This window comes from Anomalospiza imberbis, chromosome 19 (assembly GCF_031753505.1).
Source record: "Anomalospiza imberbis isolate Cuckoo-Finch-1a 21T00152 chromosome 19, ASM3175350v1, whole genome shotgun sequence".
Lineage (NCBI taxonomy): Eukaryota > Metazoa > Chordata > Aves > Passeriformes > Viduidae > Anomalospiza > Anomalospiza imberbis.
This window is the reverse complement of record NC_089699.1, coordinates 9,280,529-9,299,416: the sequence shown is the minus strand read 5'-3', so window position 1 is coordinate 9,299,416 and position 18,888 is coordinate 9,280,529. Positions and strand designations below refer to the sequence as shown.

At 43.7% G+C, this 18,888-nt stretch overlaps 1 long non-coding RNA gene across 2 annotated transcripts; it reads right to left on the bottom strand.

The window, feature by feature from the left end:
* Positions 1 to 15,464: 15,464 nt before the first annotated feature.
* Positions 15,465 to 18,013, bottom strand: LOC137485227 (uncharacterized). 2 transcript variants are annotated; one of them, XR_011005225.1, is made up of 3 exons: positions 17,224 to 18,013; positions 16,943 to 17,052; positions 15,465 to 16,828 (listed from the first exon to the last, which is right to left on the bottom strand). It is a non-coding gene; the product is annotated as an uncharacterized lncRNA (long non-coding RNA). The 2 variants fall into 2 exon arrangements; XR_011005224.1 differs by lacking the exon at positions 17,224 to 18,013 and having other exon boundaries at positions 16,943 to 17,216.
* Positions 18,014 to 18,888: the final 875 nt, after the last annotated feature.

Below are 18,888 nucleotides of genomic sequence, written 5' to 3'. Positions count from 1 at the left end.
TCTTCATTATTTCTTATCAACTTATCATGGAGACCTTCAGGAATTTTCCATTCTCAGCTTTGAGAATAACCACTTCCAGGTTTGAGGTCTTATCCATAACCTTCAAGGCATTCATCTAGCCAAACAGGTCTGCACGGACCTGAATGCAGACAGGCACTTGGAATCCTGAACTCAAAATTATGTGAGAGAGTAAAAGCAGGAGCTTGTTTTCAACTGTGAAACTGTGAAACTATGAAACTTCTGTTTTCTGCAGCTGATCTTCCATCTAAGTGCTTTGGATGTAGGGCTCAAGCCTAGTGGTCCAAAGAGAATTTCTCCTTGGAATTTCCTCTGAATTTAGGCAGGACTAAGAGGGAAAAAATGTGCATGGGAAAACCTAATTTAGGTACAGAAGTTACAGTGAAACATCCAATTGCATTTAGGACACGGGAAGGGGCTACACTGAATTCCTCTGAATGCAGGGAGCTGCAGCATTGTGCACTTATTTCCATTTAGGTGCAGATTTTGTAGGAGTCCAGCAATGCCCAAAGACACTACCAGGATTAAAATAAGTAACTGCAGGACTGTGTATACAACACATAGCAGCTCCCCAGCCATTGGAAGGGTGGGATTGAGGAAAAACATCTTTTCCATCATAAAAGCCTGGAACAATCCAGTTCCTTTGGAAGGGCTCAAGGAGCTGGTGGATGCTGAATGTCAGTGGCTCTGTACAGAGCCTTGCAGCTACCACAGGAGGCTGAAGGTCATGCAGAAGGAAATTATTCACCTGCCTAATTCGCATTTTCCCAAAAATGTCTTCCATGATAGAGGAGCCAAGTCTCAAACCAAAGACCAGGGAGAAATAAAGAGCCTGTATGGAGATGAATGGTGTGGCTGTGCTGCTGGTTGCTCCACGGGGACGAGCAGACCCGCTTCCCTCCCAGCACAGCTATGCTCTGGTTTTGTACATTTTCTGTGTCATTTTGTCGCCCCTCAGCTTCACATTAAATCTGACCTTTCTGCTACACTTGACTGGGGAAATGTAATCACCTGTTTTACTTTCTTCAGGGTTATACATCACTATGTGTGACAAGTAGGTAAGTCTACCTGGAAAATGTGGTTGCATGTGAGACTAGGCAGGAAAAAATATCTGGGAGTAGGTCAGGATCCACTTGAAGACCTGCCAGAACTGCCTGAGTGCAAATACATTTTTCAAGCTGAATGTTTAACTCTCACTGCCTCCCATGACAAAAATCAACAATTGCAGAAAATCTTCTTTTGCTTTGAACAGCGGAGAGAGACTCCAGTCCCCACTTGCATAGCCCTGAGCGAGCATGGGAACAGAGGGTTCTGTGATTGATGATGTCGCAAAGATTTGGGAAGTTAGGAAGGAAGAAAAGGAATATTTTAGGTCTCATGCAGTGGCTAGAGATGGATCTAAATACACTATTGTGCAGCTCATGGTCTGGAACTGAGGCTGTGACTTGCACAAAATAAACATCACCCAAAAGTAGCTAAATACCTAAGTGCATCATTGAGCATTAGGGAAATATTCCCTGGGATAACAACCTCATGCAAACAGCTCTGTTAGAGCATTCTTATACAATTTCAGAGATCTCTTCTAATTAATGCAACTATGAAATATATTTATCTAGTGTAGATTTGGTTTGTTGTATACCGAAGATGTTACTTGCTGAAACACAGAGACAATTCTGAAACGATGGCAAAGCTAATCCAGCAGGAAAGGTGAAGGGACACGTTGTGGCTGCTGTTTGTGTCAAGCAATGCACATCTTTCTAAAGCAGTGTCCATTATATACATCTAGGAGCAGAGTAGATCTGCTCACCTGATCTGCACTGGGATCCAAGTTGCTACAACTGCTTATTCTTACAGATCTTTATAGTATCTTGATCTAGTGCTATCGGAGTGCCTGGATATTCAGGTTATCACCTCTAACAAGCGGTAGATGGGACAGGGTCAGCTGCAGCAAATGCAAGAGCAGGGCTTGCACAAAGGGAGGCTTGAAAGCCCTTAATTAAGGTGAAGAAAATACCTTGGTGTCACAACTTGTTCCACTGGCTTTTCTCATGTAGAAGCTCTACTTAACACAGAAATGATCAAAGATAAAGCCAAGTCGATACAGAAGCATCATCCAACAAAAACAAAGGCAGTTTAGCTAAAGCTGGTTTCAAAATACTCATTAATTAGGCTAATGTAAATTTGCTTATATGTGGGCTTGTTAATACTCTTCCTACCTAAATGGGATTAATTATTTCTCTAATTATTACTATTTTTTTAGTCTTGGGATCACTGATTACAGAGGCACTCCTTGTCTCACTGTTTTGCCTGAATCCAAGCAGAAGAGAGGGATGTTCCTCTGGAATGTGCTGCTACTCTTTTTGGCTGCAGCCTTGACCTTATAAAAAAGGAACAGAAAACAGTGAGTAAGCTGAACTATTTATAGCTGAATTAATTATTTTGATGTGCTATGACAGCAGTGGAATCTGTTTTCTCTTCACTCAATTAATGGCAATGGAAGAAGCTTTCAATACTCTTTAACAGTGTGTGTTGGCTGCAATACAAAGCTTTTCTGAATGTCTTAAGATGTAGGATTTTGAAATACCGGAACAGGGAGCACGAGGTGTGCTGTGTTTCTGGCTGACATGACTAGCACTGAGGAGCTGAAAGGGGGGTGCTGCTGTGAAAGAAAAAAATCCACAGTTTGGCGGAAAGGTGGAAGACAGCAGATCTGTGCAAACCTCTGTGTAAAATTCTATACAGGTCAAAGCTCAAGTGGCTTCTCATAAGGTGCTTGGTGGACACCGTGGAGTTTGAAATACAGCACTTTACTATTCCCAAGTGGGGAAACTGAGGCAGAGTGCTTAACTTCGCAAAGGCTGCAAAGCAAGTTAATGGCCAGGGAGTGACAATCTTAGCCCATGGTCTCTGAATCCATTCAGAGAAGATGGACTCCCTTTCCTGCCACTGTGCTGTTCCTGTGCACAAATTCTGTGAGGGGTGAGCTGCTGGGCTGCAAATAAACTGGGAAAGGTGGAGGGGACAGAGGGGGATGTCTTGGCTGAATTTTTTTCTTGCCCATTACTGAGGATTTCAGCAATAAAAACCTCCCCCTGAGCACTGTGATGTGTTTTCTAGGTCTCAGAGGAAGTTGTTAATAAAAGCTGTTGCTGCTGTCTATTTTTCGAGCTGGACAGGATAGACTTTTTCTTAAGTTTTTGAATTAAAAAAATACATGGAGTGAGTGAGAGTTCATTATATTTAACCAAGACAGAATTTGAAATCCTAAGTTTTTGTGAGTTATTTCTGATAGAAAAGCACTGTTGAAGCTCAGGTCCTGTGTGGGAAATGAAAAAACAGAAACTTCCACAGACACAGGAGGGTTGAATTCCCAGCCTTGGAAGAAGCTTGGATTGATATAAAAATCCAGTACACAGACATTAGGCAGAAAAATCATAAACTTATGTTTCTATAGTTGTACGTAAGAATATGCCTTAAGTAAGTAAGAAACTGTATTAGATAGGATGGTGAAGGGTTTATAATATAGTAATGTAATTGTATAGATTAAACTAAGAGTTTAGAAGTTATGACAGAAGCATATAGGTGTACATGCGACGGTAGCCCATTAGATAAAAGCATCCACAGTGCAGCAAAATTAAGTAAAGGTAATAGGTTAGAAAAGCAAAAAAAAATTGTAGCAGCTATCTATTGGATTAGAAAGTTATATATTTGCCTTGTAACGAAGAACTTGTGACTACTTTGAGCTATGGCTGACTGCTTGCTCTCATAGATCTCAGGGCCTCTGAGATGGATGTTTATCTGAACAATAAATTGTTCTTAACCTGATGATGGTCCCATCCCTTCATTAAAAGCAGCAATAATGATAGTCCTCCTCCCCCTCCAAGGTTTATAAAATAGCTTTTCTTCCTTGCTCCTCTCCACACTCTGGGTGTTCCACAGCTTGTCCCTCTCCATGACCACAAAACTCCTGCCAGAGGATTTGCTGTGTATTCCAAGGCTTGCTTCACTGTGGCAAGAGAGAAGGAAAAATATCCGCTCTCTCCTCTTTTTACAGCTTTGATTGGGTCCCTGAAATCTCTGCACTTCTCAGATTGCTTTTGGTGACCTTTAAGGCTCTCAGAAAGCAGGTGCTGTTTGTGAGGCCTTTCTGTGACTGTCGCTTTGTTTCCCTTTGATTCATCCTTTTTAAACTCCCAGGTCAGGCAGTTGCAGGTACGGTGCAATATTCATGAGAGGCTGATTTATGCAGGCACAAGGCTGTGCAGCAGGATTACAGGGTACAGTATGTTACATGCAGCTTTAATTTCTTTTTATGACCAAAGGATACAGCCAGAGTTTCTCAAATATGGAATTTATGAGACCCTCATTCATGCAGGCTTTAAAGGGCCCCCGCCTCTGTGCCCTGCTCAGATGGGGACTTGTGGGGAGATGGGGTGAGCAGTCTGTGCAGCCTCTGCCAGTAAACAAAACTACAAAGAAACACACCCAGAGTGGTCAACTGGACACTGAAATGGCCTCTGCACACAGACCCCAGGCACTTCTGAAGGGTCTATGCAGGATCTCAGCCCTTCTCTGAGTTACAGAAAACCAAATTCTGTGAAATATTTGAGTCAAAAATCTTCCAAGAAGATTTTTGAACAGAAGGCATCTTCAGTGCAGTGCAGTGCCAGAGGTTAACTTCAGGGCTTTTAAAACCTATGACAGTACAAACCAAGTAACAGAGGGTATCTGTGGTAAGCACAGACATTTGGTCCTCTCAACCTCCTGTCCTGTGCACCTGTAGACACTGTTTGCTCCACTTCTGGCTTAATTTTGCACATTGTATCTTACCTGCAAGTCCTTTCTTCTGAGAAGAAGCCTCTCTGCTCACACAAGGAACAGGGTTTGTGTGTGTCCAGTGGCTCACCGGGCATGGTTACTCACCTGGAATTTGCATTGGAGATTACCAAACAGCCTGGCATAAAAATTCAAGATATTAAATGCAATAACATGGCCTGGGAACGTGGATGTCTGATGTGGTGAATTACCCAGCCCTCCCTCACTTGGAGTGTTACACATCACATTACATGTACTTGCATGCCACAGGGCTATTTTGGGGAGAGACATGATTCTTTGGAAAGTCACAAAAAATGTTGTAGTGGAATTGGAATCCTTGGTGCATTCAGAAGCCTGTCAGCGGGTTCCTGATGGGAGATGCCCCTGGCAGCCTGTGACGGTCTCCAGCTCCAGAGTCCCTGGGGGAGGATAAAGAGGACCTGTTCCAGCCTCCATAAGCACAGTGGAGTAATTTCCAAGTCTGGTGTCTCACAACAAGGCTCTTTTCATGGTACTCTGGGATGGTCAGTGGGTGGTGCTGGCAGTGGGCCCTTGATCCTCTTACGGATGTTGCAACCACCTCTGAGCCCAGCCTGGACAAGAGGAAAAAGGCTTACCCATCTTCAGCTTCTATTTCTGCAGAAGGAGAGCTTTTCTTTCCATCTTTGCTGCCTGCCATGCCATCCAGGAAAACAAAAAGGTACTGCTAACATCTGCCACTTTCTCCTCCTACACTCAGGCTCTTTCTCGGCTTCCTATTAAGCCCCTTCCCACGCAGCAGCGTAGGCAGCTCCTTCGTGTACATCTTGGAGTACACATTTTTCCCCCCCATCCCTTGGGAGCAACATTTGCAAGAAGTGACTGGTGAGGGTTTATTTTTGTTCTTTGCTAAGACTTTTTGGTTAGTGGGCTGGTCATTCTCCAAGTGCAGCTCCTCCCCAGCGTTCAGCCTGTACTCCGTACACAGTGGTGCCGACATGGATGATCCTGGAGACACCGTGTGGGGGTGGGAAGGGATGCAGCAATGGATGCAGAACATTCCAATTGCTAAGCTATGCTCAGGTGCATTTACTTCTGCCAAGAGGGGTTACTAAGGAAACAAGGAGACAAATTTCTGGGAAAAACACAGACATTCCTAATGAGCAACAAGTGCTATACATGTCCTTCAGCTTGGATGTTTGGGATCTGTTTTTTGGTCTCCTGTATTTGAAAAGTGTTTGATTTTTGAACCTGCCTTCACTGTCTTGTCCCCGGCTTGTTCCTGGGGCAGTTGCAGGGTGCTGAGCCTCCACCATGAAACACATAAGCTCTGAGTCACTTCTGCTTCTGGCAAAGGGAATGGGAGAATCCATCTGGGCTCGTTCCATCCTGGAAATCTTGCCATGTTTTGCAATTTGCACTTGGTTTTGTTTTCTTTTTTTTTTTTTTTTTCTTTTTTTCTTTTTTTTTTCCTCCTCCAGTCAGAGCAGGCTGTCTTCTCCTGAAGCTGGCATGGCTTTTTGTTGCAACAGGAAAAAAACCCATCAAAATAAATTTTGCTGGAAAGTTTAATCCAATAGATTCAAAGCTGAACAAAGACGCTGCTGTGCAGGGAGCTCTGCAGAAGATGCTCAGTTGCTTCCCACAGCCCTATTCAAGCCCCAGTCGTTGCCAATTACCAGGTTATATGTACCTTGCATTGTTTCTGAGATTTTAAGGAGCAAAAAGTTCTGTTGAAAAGAAATTGCCTGAAGGGTACAAATCAAAGGCAGAGGCACTGGAAAGATTAGACTCGCTGCTCTGGTCTCCTCCTGCACAGCTCAGGGGATGTGAGGCCGGTTTTGTGGTGCTAGGCCTTGGACTGTGCAGGCAGGACTGGAGAGCAGAAACCTGCAACTCCCCCAAGACTTCCCAGTCAATGGAAATGAGTGATTTACTCTAGCAGAAATAGCAATTATCCTTGGAAATGAAACAAGATTAATTGCATCACAAACTGCAATCTCAAGAGCACCTACTTCATAACATCAGAACAGAAAGAGTTTTAGATCTAGTGTTACTCTAGAAGAGGGAAAATACATTTTTCAAGTCAAGTAATCAGATCAAAACACTGAAAACAATTCAGAAAATGCTGTAAAAGGAGCATAAATAGGAGTGACATCATTAAAAAGGAACATTTCAAAAGGATTTATAATCCCTAAATGAAGTTCTCCAGTACAGAAGCAAAGAAGAAGAATTATTTGTTTTTAAATTTTAATTGTGTTTCCTGAATAGTGTGTTTCGTTTGAGGGGTGTGACACAACTGTGTATTTTCCCACCATTCAGAAAGTATAATTCAAGTTATCACAAGGAACACCTGCTCATTAAAAAAATGGGTCTGGAGCTACAAACCCAAAACTCTGTCAACTTCTCAAGGCTATTTTTTGGCTATTTCACTTCTCCATGTACTCAGAAGTTTGTTACCCAGCACATTTATTATTTATTTGGATGCTGAAGGGCTGGTGGCCAGTGGATTTACCAAAGACTTGATGTTTAAGCCAATGTCCTGTAGGGAAAGAGCCACTGAAACATGGGTCTATCATCCCAAAATAAGCAGGGTTTTCTTCATCCATCACATTTCTCAAAATGTTTTCCATGAGACACCACTGAGACTCCAAAATAGGGTTTTCCTGTAATGGGAAATGTCAAAATGCACTCGAGCATTTGCTCTGCTGCTCATAGAGACAACCAGTCCCAGCAAGAAGGGATCACCATCGCAGAGTGTGTTGGGAAGTGGCAGCATAAGGCTCCCTCTCACTTGCCTTCTGCAAAACCTTGTGCTGCTGGCAATTTTACGGCCGATGCTGGGAATGCTGGCATCAAGCAAATCCTAAAAGTTTGCATTCCTCCAAGCACCTGTGCAAAAAAAAAAAAAAAAAACCTGCAAAAAACAGATTATGTCACTCCAGCAGTGGGGCACTGGGGCATTGTGAGCTTCAGTACTATCAGTGGTGACTCTGATTTTTTTTTTTAAACCCTTTAAATATTTATACCAAATCACTCAGGAAGGAATTCTTTGTCGTTCTTTTTCTCTGCAGATAAAATTTCAAAATCAATCTTTGAAGAAAGCACCTGGTTATAGACACTTTATGGCAAGGAAGAAAACCCAGATCAGATGTGCAAACACCTGAGGTTTATTTGGGCCACTGGAGTTAATACAAAATGCATCTCTCCTAAAGAAATGACATTTTATTTTTGAGCCATTGAGGAATGCTGCATGAACCATAAATGGCAAAAAGGCTGTGTGTATTCAGGAAGGTATTTGGCAGGAGGGGTCTGTATTTGGGATGCCCTGGGTGCATATTCAGGGTGAGTTTGGTCCAAAGCTCTATGGCCAGGTCAGTAGCTTTAGGTTGGGACCAAGGCAGGAACAGCTCCGTTTCCACCTGTTTCGGGTCACTGAGTTTATGTACCCAACCTCCAAATCAGCCCAAATTGACTTGAAACACTGCCAATCCAGCCTAAGACTTGCCAAGTCTAAGTCTAACCAGGAAATCTCCTCTTGATGAAAGTCTGGGGAGGGGGAGAGGACAGGATCTCTGTGTTATATGAGCTTCAACAAGTCTATCTGCAGTGAGTTTTGCATTCAAAATGCACGCTTAAAAACAGGCAAAGGTTTGCAAAGCACAGCTACGTTTAATTTCTACCTAAATTTCTACCTACCATTCAGTTTCTAATCAAATTTTGCTGGTTTTTATTAAGACATCTGATACATCTTTATCAAACATTTTCCATGAAGCTCCTTCTTTTTCCATGCAAAATCTCCTGGCAAACCACCCCACAGGCACTGACGCCAAATCCGATTGAGCTGTGGTCACCTGGGGATGACTCTGCCATGTTGTCATTGGTGGGAGGCTGGTTCCTTATGTAGGGGACATCACCATCACCCCAAGCTGGGATGGAAGCCCAAAACCCCCAGGGATGCCTGTCTGGGACACAGGTGTGACTGTCTTAAGTTTGGATTTGCACAGAACTGGTTTGGCAGGGCTGAGACATGAAGGTCAGGGAGAAATGGAATATGAGGTTATTTCTGCATGGGGTGCTGGTGGCTGAGAGCAGCAATGTTTGACTGGGGACCTCTCTGGGATGGAACCCTCGGCACCCAGGGACACACACAGCCTGGCCCACAGTGTGTCTGTTGCCAGCAGGTTTTCTCCCACCTTCTCCAAAATAACCCGCTTTGGGCCCGGGCTGAAGGGCAAATGTGTGAGACTGAATCTGCCTGATTTGGTAGCAGCGTTGGTGGCATGAACTGGGGGGAAATTCCAACACGATTCGGATCCCTGCAGCTGAAGCATCTCTCATCTATGTGCAAATGCTGAACAGACACAAGGCAAAGTTTCTGTTTTTAAAGCCCCGTCCTGGTTTGTGCAGTTTAATGATTTCCTCAGATATCTTTTTAGTTATTTATTTCCACTCTCTAAAGGCTCTTGGCTCTTTAACATTTTTAAATGATATTTTCTGAGCGTGTTCTCAAATTAAATGTTGCTGAAAGCTACCTTGCCTAAGAGGATGGTGGCTTGCAGAGCACTTGGGGCTGATTCAGCAAAAGCACTTGATTATCTTCAGTTTAATTTTACAAAGTAGCTAAGCACATGCGTACAGCAAGGTATGTCCTTAAGTCCACCTCTGCTCAGCAAAGCATTTAAACATCTGCTTGCTTTGACCAGAGACAAGGGAGTTTGAGCATATGCTTAAATGTTCCTCAAACCTGGAACCTGAGCAGCTCTGGCAGATGATTGTCCTCCTGCTTTTCTGGAACTGGTGGATCTGTCACACTGCTAAAAAGATTGAAAAAAACCAAACACCTTATCATATGCTATTTCTGGTAAAAGCAAGAACAGCTCCTCCCCAGTTTGGGGCTGGAGGGGCTTTTGTCAGGGCAGGGAAGGGGGTGATGCTCTGGAATGAGTGAAGCTTTGTGGCTGCGCTGTCGTCTTGCTCTATATTTGGATGTTGTTATACAGGCACAGTGCAGGTCCCTGCCTGAAGCCTGTGGGTGTTGCAGAAATACAGATAATAAATGGCTTGTGTGATTTGACAGAAGGCACTTTGCTGAGTACTTCCAAGGCCTGTTGCCTTTCCTGGGTGTTCTGGCTGTGTTCTGGGGTTCTCCAACACTCTTTCTGCTCTAAGGCTTCAAGTGTATTGATGTATTTAAGACTGGGCCTCGCTGAAGGGAAAGCTCATCCTGGAGATGTTCAGGGTAGGGTTTGGCACTTTGTCAAAATAGTCAGCAGAGATGATCTGCCGCTGAGTTTAACAAAACCAGGCAGGTTGGGATCAGCAGGGCTTCCACCAGGATCACCTGTTTGGTTTGTGTGCTGAGTTTCTCTGAAACCTGGGAGACTGACGCCCCTTGGACTCTCAAGTCAAATTATCCTGGAAAGCAGAAAGGCTCCAAGCTTGGCTGAGCCAGAACACAGTATTTTCTGGGACTCAGCAATTGCCTTAAATCACAGTTTCCCTAATCCAAATTTGGAAAAAGTGTCATTCAGATTTTTGGCCCATAGCTGCACTGTGATGCCATCATCCCGTAGCTGCCACAAACACAGGACCAGTGACCAGAAGGGGTGGCCCCATTCTGTGACCACATCAGCAGTGGGTAAATAAAGACTTTTTACTTATTCAGTTTTCTGTATTCAAAACAAAAAAAATCTCTTTAAGAACAGTGAGCCCAACACCAATGGTCCCAAGTGCTCTCCCCACTGCTCTCTCTGGTGTGACAGCATCGCAGTGATCAGGGTCTAGGTGAGCATTGTGGGTGCTGCCTCCCATCCTGCACTCAGAAACCAAAGGATCAATGAAACACAACTGTTACAGCAGCACTTCTGGTTCACTTGCTGGTGATTTGGGCAAAAGTTTCATTTTCCAATATAAGGAGCCTCCTCGTTCCCACTAATAAAACCAGCTGCTGATCACGTAGTTCCAGCACCAGGGGAAGGACTGGGAAAGAAGAGCAAATGGATAAAAATATTGGTGTCAGTTTTCAGATGGGGATGATCAAAATACAAGAGGAAGGATGAGATCTATTCCCAGCTGTCTGGCTGAAGCTTATCTTTTGGATGGGACAAAGCAAAAGTCTGGATCCAGAGAGCTCTTGAGTTTTTCTGGATTTAGGAATCTACCCTGGTTGAAGATGTAGCTCCCTCCTCTCCTGTCTAGTTCCCCTCTATATGCCCTGCAAAGCTCTATCAGTATAGATTTTCTGCTTGCTTTCACCAAGGCACAGGGGACATTTAACAAGTCACCCTTTTTTTTTTTTTTTTTTTTCGGAATATGTTCCTTCCCTGCAAAGCTCTTGGCTATTCCTATCTTCCTAAAAAAGTTAAAAAAAATGTTTGTGGTGTTAATGGTATGGAATGAGCTAAAGCTTTATGCCATTTTTAGCCCTTTTGGAACAGAGAGAATTGGAGGATCTGAAAATATATGCTTAATCGCCCCCAAGGAAAGACTGCCATAATATTTTGGGTTACATAAGCAAACTAAATTGGAAATCTGGAATCTATTCAAGACCTTTTGATCAGGGAGCTTTGCAAGTGCAGAAAAGTAAAAACACAGACAGATGGGGATTAGAGTTGAGCATCAGGAGAATAATTTCCTCTTTTAATTTCAGTTCCACCAACATATAAAAAGCATTAACAATTCAGTTACGTAACGTGTGTCAGAGCCTGGCTGGACAGGGCAGGAATTCTCTCTGTAATTAAGCCATTACCCAGCCCATGTTTGCTGCATGGAGACAGGAGTCTCTCTGCACCAGGGAAAGACACCCCCCTCCCTCCCCTTCCTTCAAAAATCTGGGCAAATGTCCTGGCCAAAATTAGAAGCAGTTATTGAGGCTAATAGGAGCTGCAGGGGGTTCAGAGAAAATGAAAACCTACTCAGAGATAGCGCTGGGCTCACAAATCCAATTGACAATCACTTGCAAACCCCAATCCACTCTATTTCTCTATATCTTTGTCACTAAATAAGCTTCAGTGAGAGAAGTGAGATCAGGCTGAAGAGCAAGAGGAGATATTTTTGCTGATTGTTTGATGTTGGAAACAATAGTGCACAATATACTTGTTGTTTTAATAGTGATACCTTTGAGAGAAGGTGCTACGACATCCAAAGGCTGGAAAGAGTCCCACAGATTTGAGGCTGCGAAGGCTGGCAGATTGGATTAGGTTTCTGTTCTTGCCTGTTTTCCTCTGCTTGGGGCATATTTTTGTGCACAGTGGTTGATGCAGAGTGATGCAAAAAAGAACTAAGAGGATGGTCTAAATAGAACCACTTACTTTCAGGATCAACTCTCTTCTCAGCTTCTGGACTTCTCACTTCAGATTTTGAAGAGTATCTGATATATCTGGACATCCACATTAAGAACTATTTGCCTACTGGAATAAGCTCCCTAGTCTGCTGATGTCTGCAGCCTGTAGATCAAAGTCACTCCTTCCACGTAGCTGATTTTTTTTTTTTTAAGTTTTTGAAAATTTCTGCATGAAGATTTAAATGCAGTTACTTTTGCTTGCCTTCACTCTTGTTACATGAACTTAGATGGGAGTAGGAGTGAGATTTCATGGACTGGGTCTGCTTTTCTTAATTTCAATTAATATGGCATATAGGAAGAGATCTGTATTTTTGGCATTGCCTTATGATACTCTGCATGAGTTCAGAGGAGTCTCCAGGCAGTCTCTGCAGCAGAGTAGAGCGGTCCTGGGAGCTTTCCTCCGACCCTGAGAAATCCCAAATTGTCCAAGACAAATCCCTGGAGTTCTCCTGTGGTCCTCACCCCAGCGCCTTGGGGAAAGGGATGGCTTGCAAATCATGACTTCCCGGAAAATCTGCAACAGGGTGTGATGGCAGCCCATAACCTCTGGGTTTGAGCAGCTTGAAGAGAGCTGCTGTGAGAGCAGCTGTGAGGAGGACTTGGGCTGCTGGAGGTGACCCTAAATATGCACTAGCAGTCCCAAAATCCAACCATGCCTTGGGTGCATCACAAGAAGCTTCACCAGCAGGTCAAGGAAGGTGACTGTGTTGAATCACCCACCCAAAATACTTTGTTCCTGGGGTCCCCACCATATGGAGGATGTGGACCTTCTAGAGCAGATCCAGAGGAGGCCACAGAGATGATCAGGGCTGGAGCCCCTCTCCTCTGGAGCCCCCTCCTCTGGAGGCTGGGAGAGCTGGGGGTGTTCAGTGTGGAAAAGAGAAGGCTCTGGGGAGACCTTAGAACCCCTTCCAGTGCCAGAGACCTGGAGAGGGACTATGGACAAGGGCCTGAAGTGGCAGGACAAGGGGGAATGACTTCAAACTGACACAGGGAAGGTTTGGTTTAGATACCAGAAAGAAATTTGCTCCTTTGAGGGTGGTGGGGCCCTGGCACAGGTTACCCAGAGGAGCTGTGGCTGCTCCATCCCTGGAAATGTTCCAAGCCAGGTTGGAGATGACTCTGAGGAACCTGGTCTGATGGAAGGTATCTCTACCCTTGGGTTTGGAACTAGATGGTCTTCAAGGTCCATTCCAATCCAAACCCTTCTGTGTTTCTAGGAGGCTGCACTGGGGTTTGTGGATACACCATCACAAGGCTTTGGTGCTGCACTGGGATTTGTCTATACACCATCACTTTTCACACTGAATTGCTGAGCAAGTGGGAGCCCTGACATTAATTGGACCTGGGGATTGTGGTTATTTCTGGACCACAAGAAGACCACAACAAGAAGAGTTAGCATGTGTGAGTGGTACTCTGCAGGCTCAACAATAAAGGATAAAAAAAATAAAATATGTTCTTCCACAATAAAGAAACAAAAATAAGAGAGAAGCATTAAAAAATTGGTTGTACACATGACTGGCACATCATTTCCATCCAAATGGGTTATGCCGTAGGTGCAGATGAGATCATGGGCTGCTATTTAAGGAGGAAACCTCTACTTACATAAATGTCTGATTATGCAACTGTCATGGAAACCACAGATGACAAAGATATATTAGATTAGCTTGTCCATTTTCTTGGAGCACAGGATTGTTCCTTGTGGTTTATTTTTCACTCAAGATTTTAAGAACTGATTGGCAGCTGCTGGGTGCTGAGCTTAAGAAGAAATGATTTATAGTATAAGCTAAACTGTCCCATTTCTAAAGGTGTTTTTCTTTGGAAACTCAGGAATAGAAGTGCTTAAAGTCACTAGTCACCTCCAAAGATCCTCACACCAGTGTCTAGTTCATCCTTGTCCTTGTATGCTTGGAGTGTTCTGGCTTTCATTCTTTAAAATACAGGCCAGAATCTTAGAGACTTTACCATTCTGCCTGATCTTTCTTTAGTTTTCATCCCCTGATATTGTTGTCTTTCCAAATAATACTCCATTTTCTCTGGTTTTGCACTCTGCCAGTGTGTCCCTCAGGGTTGCTGCTTAGCCAAGCTATACAAATTTTGCTGCTCTCAATCTTTGCTCACAGGTCAGTCTTCTCAGCCACGCTCATTTTTGCTGCTGCACAGGGAAATCAGCAGAGATTAGTATTTTGGTCTTCTTTCCCTGTTTGAAGAAACCCCAGGACACACTGAATGGTTTTCCTGTGACTTGAAATTAAATGTTTAAAAGCAAGTGTATTTATATCTCTTTTTCTCAACTTTCACCTCTAGTTCCTCTCAGTCATTGATTTGGCTGCTCTTCTGCTTTAGAAATGGTGCTTTTTGGAAGAAATTGAACTTCAGTTTGGCTTCTTATCATAAATAGAGTGATCTTGTTATGTCACGAACTATATGGTTTAGTCTCACCCATGTTCATTCTGCAGAATTAACCTGAACTGGTTATAAACCAAACCCTCTGGGTTGTCCACTCCCACCAGACATGAGATTTGGGAGGATGCATAGCAAGACAAAGACAAAAATATTAATGCTAAATACCAGTGATATTTAGCATCATTTTCGTCAACTGGTCCCTCTTTGATTGTGTTTTCCGCTCCCTCACAACGTGGTTTTTTGCTGTTATTTTCCATAAAGGTCTCCTTGTTCTTAATCCCAATGGTTCCTGAACTCAACTCCTGCTCCCCTCATGTCCAATTCAGATAATGAGAAGCAAGTATAATGGGTATTTCTTGTTCTTAAGGCCTATTGAGGGCCATGCTTAAAGAGTTTAAAGCATTATTTGATTTTTATGTGTAATGGGACTTTAGCCAGGATCACAGGGAAAACTAAATTCAGGCTCTGTCAGATCCCAGGAAAGAAACAGGCTGGAGAGTTGGGCCCTCTTCTCTGGCAAGGGATCCCAGAGCCAAACTGTACCTGACCATTAACCATGGTTGTCAACAGGGAAGCTGCTGCTGCAGAACACAGGGAGAAGCTGATATCCAATTAGCATGAATCCAAAATACAAAACAGCTTCTCTCTGAACCGTTGCATCAGGCTTGCAAACTGTCTGGTCTTGCTGAAGTAATTTGAAAAACTCTTAGTGTTAGCATGGTTCTCACTGCCAGCCCTTCCCAGCACCTCAGCAGTGATCTACACCTTCCCTATCTTCCTCTAGGACTATTTTAGCCAGGGCTGTCAGTGGAACTGAATTGCTCCATTATGTGGTAGCTTTGCAATGTGGAAAACTGTTCAGGAGGGACCACTCTCTAAATAGGAGGAGAGTAACTCAGTCTCCAGGGCCAATTCAGTCATTGATTTTTATTTATTGATAATTTTATTTTATATTTTCCTGAGGCAGCTGATACAGAGAGCAGTCACAGTGGTGATTTTTCTGTGCTGTGGATCTCGATTGACCGTGCTGTGGAGGGACCTATGCTTATTTCACATCAAACCCCACTGCATGGCAGTGCTTTCCAGGTGTTATTGAACTGAGACAAATTTGACCCTAGAGATGAAAATTTGAATTGTAATGTCTCACCCTGGATATCCTTCCATCAGAGAGAAGACAGTGAAGCACAGTGCTTGTGGGATGATTTAGAAGACAAAAGCACTCCAGCTACTCATTTTAAATCACAGCAATTGGACTATGCATAGCCAAGCCAACTGGTTTTGGAGCAGGTCAGATGAGTTCCAACCTCCTCTTCAAGTATTTAAGGGAAGTCCTTAACAAGAACCTGCTTTGTTGCTCTTCTTATAATTACAAGCTACTGGAGGAAGAACTTTCTGGGTCCCCTCCCCATTTTTCCGCAGAAGATGCCCAAGTTGCTGCTGTCCTGTGCCCCACATACAGACACATTTCTGCAGGAATGATCCCAGAATTTCATCTAAAAGCTTCTAAGAGCCTTCTAAATAATTTCAGCATAAGCTATCCTTAGGAAGTTAAAATCAAAGGCACAAGGACCAGCATATTTAATAAGATGGAAATGACAAAATGAGAACCACATTGAAGGATTTGGGACTTTTCTCCCTGTTGGATTCCAAAAGGGGTCATGAGTTTGCAGTGCTCTGGCAGGCAGAGAGATGCTGTGCATTCAGCACAGGCAGCAATTACATCTCCTCTTTCTAAATTATGTTATCAGGAAACATCTATATTGTTCATATGGGTCTAGATTATGCTCTGAGAATAGAATGTTCCCTGCATAAAGAGCACAGCTGGAGTAAATCAATGAGGATGCACTCAGAAACATCAATTAAAGGTAATACAAGTCTTTAGTGTGGTATGAGGGAGGGAGCCAAGTTTGAAAATCTGATCTTCCCAACCCTGCCTTCCTCTCTAGGAAAGCACCAAAGCAGAACTACTAAGAAATTCATAAGGTTTAAAAATAAAATACTTGTCTCCTCTCATCCTCATCTTTACTCAGGTTTTTACTCAGTGCTGGTTCCCAGCATAGTAGATGAGTGTAATGTTTTCCTTCAGAGCTCAAAGTTCTGCTGCATTAAGGAGTTGTCTTTCTGCAAGTGTCACAAGTTGATTACCTTGGGTTTGAGGTACATGCTTTGGGACACCTGAAATCTGATTGCTTGAGGTGCCAAGAGCCCATCAGTGATACAACGGAAGTCAAGAAAATCAGGTTCAAGGTTTCTTCAGAGCACCACCTAGAAATTCAGATTTTCAAAGTTAACAGTGGTGTCTGAATACAAAATAACAGCAAATATGTGATAGAGGTGGGAACAAAATCTAGACTGCTTTACCTGTCAAGTGTGTAACACCTGGAACTCATCTGCAGAGGGGTGAGTAATCTGGCCACCTTTGGACACCATTAGTAAGGGACATGTCCGTAAACATTGTCATCACGTTCTCCGCTGGTCCCAGATATTTCCTGTTATTGAGGCAAATGAGAAATTAATGTGAGTTTTCCTTCAGCCTATTAATTCTGCATCCCTTTTGCAAATGTTAATTCAAATGCAAAATCTGAGCCTAGGTTTGAGCCTCCCCTGCTCTCCACACAATTCATGCACAGGGTTCCTGCTCAGGCACATTTGTTACCTACGTGATACTCATCCATCATCGGGATTGTAATTGCGAGGGGTGGAAAATTTTCTTCTCATTATTTGGAAGGAAAAAGGACCTTAAAAGAATTTATAAGCTTCTTCAGCTAAATTAATTATTCAGGAAAGGGTATTTTTCACTGCAAGGAGCATAGGCGAGAAGATTCCATTCATAGCTCAAATGCCAAACAATTTAAGCACCTTTGGTTTTAGTGGCTTATTTAATTAATATTAAGGTTGTGGAGCAGGGGTGTTAGTGTTTTGGGTCTTTTTTTTTTGCTTTAATGCTTTTTCCTGTTGGGCAGAAAGCTGCTCCCTTTTCGTCACAGCCTGGATAATGAATTGCAGTGTACAAAGCCAGTCACACAATACGCAGCAGCGGCAGCGCGGAGCAAGAATCTTTGGGAAGAGTTTCCATAGAAACATTGACGTCCTCCTGGTGAACAGGACACTGAGTTCCTTCAATGGGAGGTATGGGGTTTTAAAGGAGCAGTGAGGTGGCAGGAAGCCAAGCCAGCAGAGCTATGACTCTGCATGTCCCAGCAGAATAGGGGGTTGGAGCTGGTGGGAGGGAAAGAAAAAAAAAATTACCCAATTACCCTTGCATTATCAAAACGTCAGATTTGATGGTTGCTGCTTGAACGGTACTGTACAGAGCCTGGTAAAGAATTAAACTGCTGACCGCAACGTATGTGAGACCTGGCAGCCAAAAATCATAAATACTCAAGGCTGTGAACTAGCAGCTTCTAAAAAATCTTGTCAGATTTTGCCACAGACTTCATCCCCAGAAGCCTTAAATTCAGAACAAATCGGCATGATGCAGGCACAAACCTCCCAGGGACGAGTAAGGTTGCACTCTCCCCTTCCCTGCTTGTCTTGGAATGAGACAAGTGCTTTGCTAATGTTCCAGCTCTGTGTTTTAAATAGCCCTGTGTCTACCCAGCTAAATAGTGGCAGAGTAGCCCTGTCTGGAAGAAGGCTGTTTCTAGAAGGAAAACAGTCAGAGGAAATGTTTTTGCCAGAAACCTCGGAAATCATACAAAATAAAAAGGCAGTATGTAAAAGAATTCACTGCTGAGTGCTCCCCGGTGTTTTTGTTCAGGCTCACAAATTGCTTCTTTTCAGAGCAATTTCCAGATAAGACCAATGAAGGTGACAGGGTCCCTTCTCAGAAGGAGGGTGACCCACCCCACAGCCTATCTGATGCCAGGTTTGTTGTCCAGAGCCTCCCCCGGCCATGCGGGTTCTGGCTCTGGAGTGAGCGTAACTCAGCCTGAGAAAGTGAGCAGCCATCTGACCCAACAGGGTCGCTCTCAGCCTTCATGGTTTCCTCTAGCTCTGACTGAGCTGTATATCTCTAGCACAATTCAGATGACTCTCTGAGGTACCTGAATGTATTTCAGCATCTTACATGTGTCACTCTCCCAAACAGACTCATAAAATGGCTAGGGCTGGGAGGGACCTTAACACTCATCCGGTTCCAACCCCCTGCCATGGGCAGGGACGCCTCCCACCAGACCAGGTTGCTCCAAGCTGGCCTGGGATACTTCCAGGGATGGGGCAGCCAGAGCTTCTCTGGGCAATCCATGCCAGGACATCACCAGCCTCACCAGGAAGAACTTCTTCTTTGTACCTAATTTAACCTGCTCTCTCTGTCAGCTTTAAAA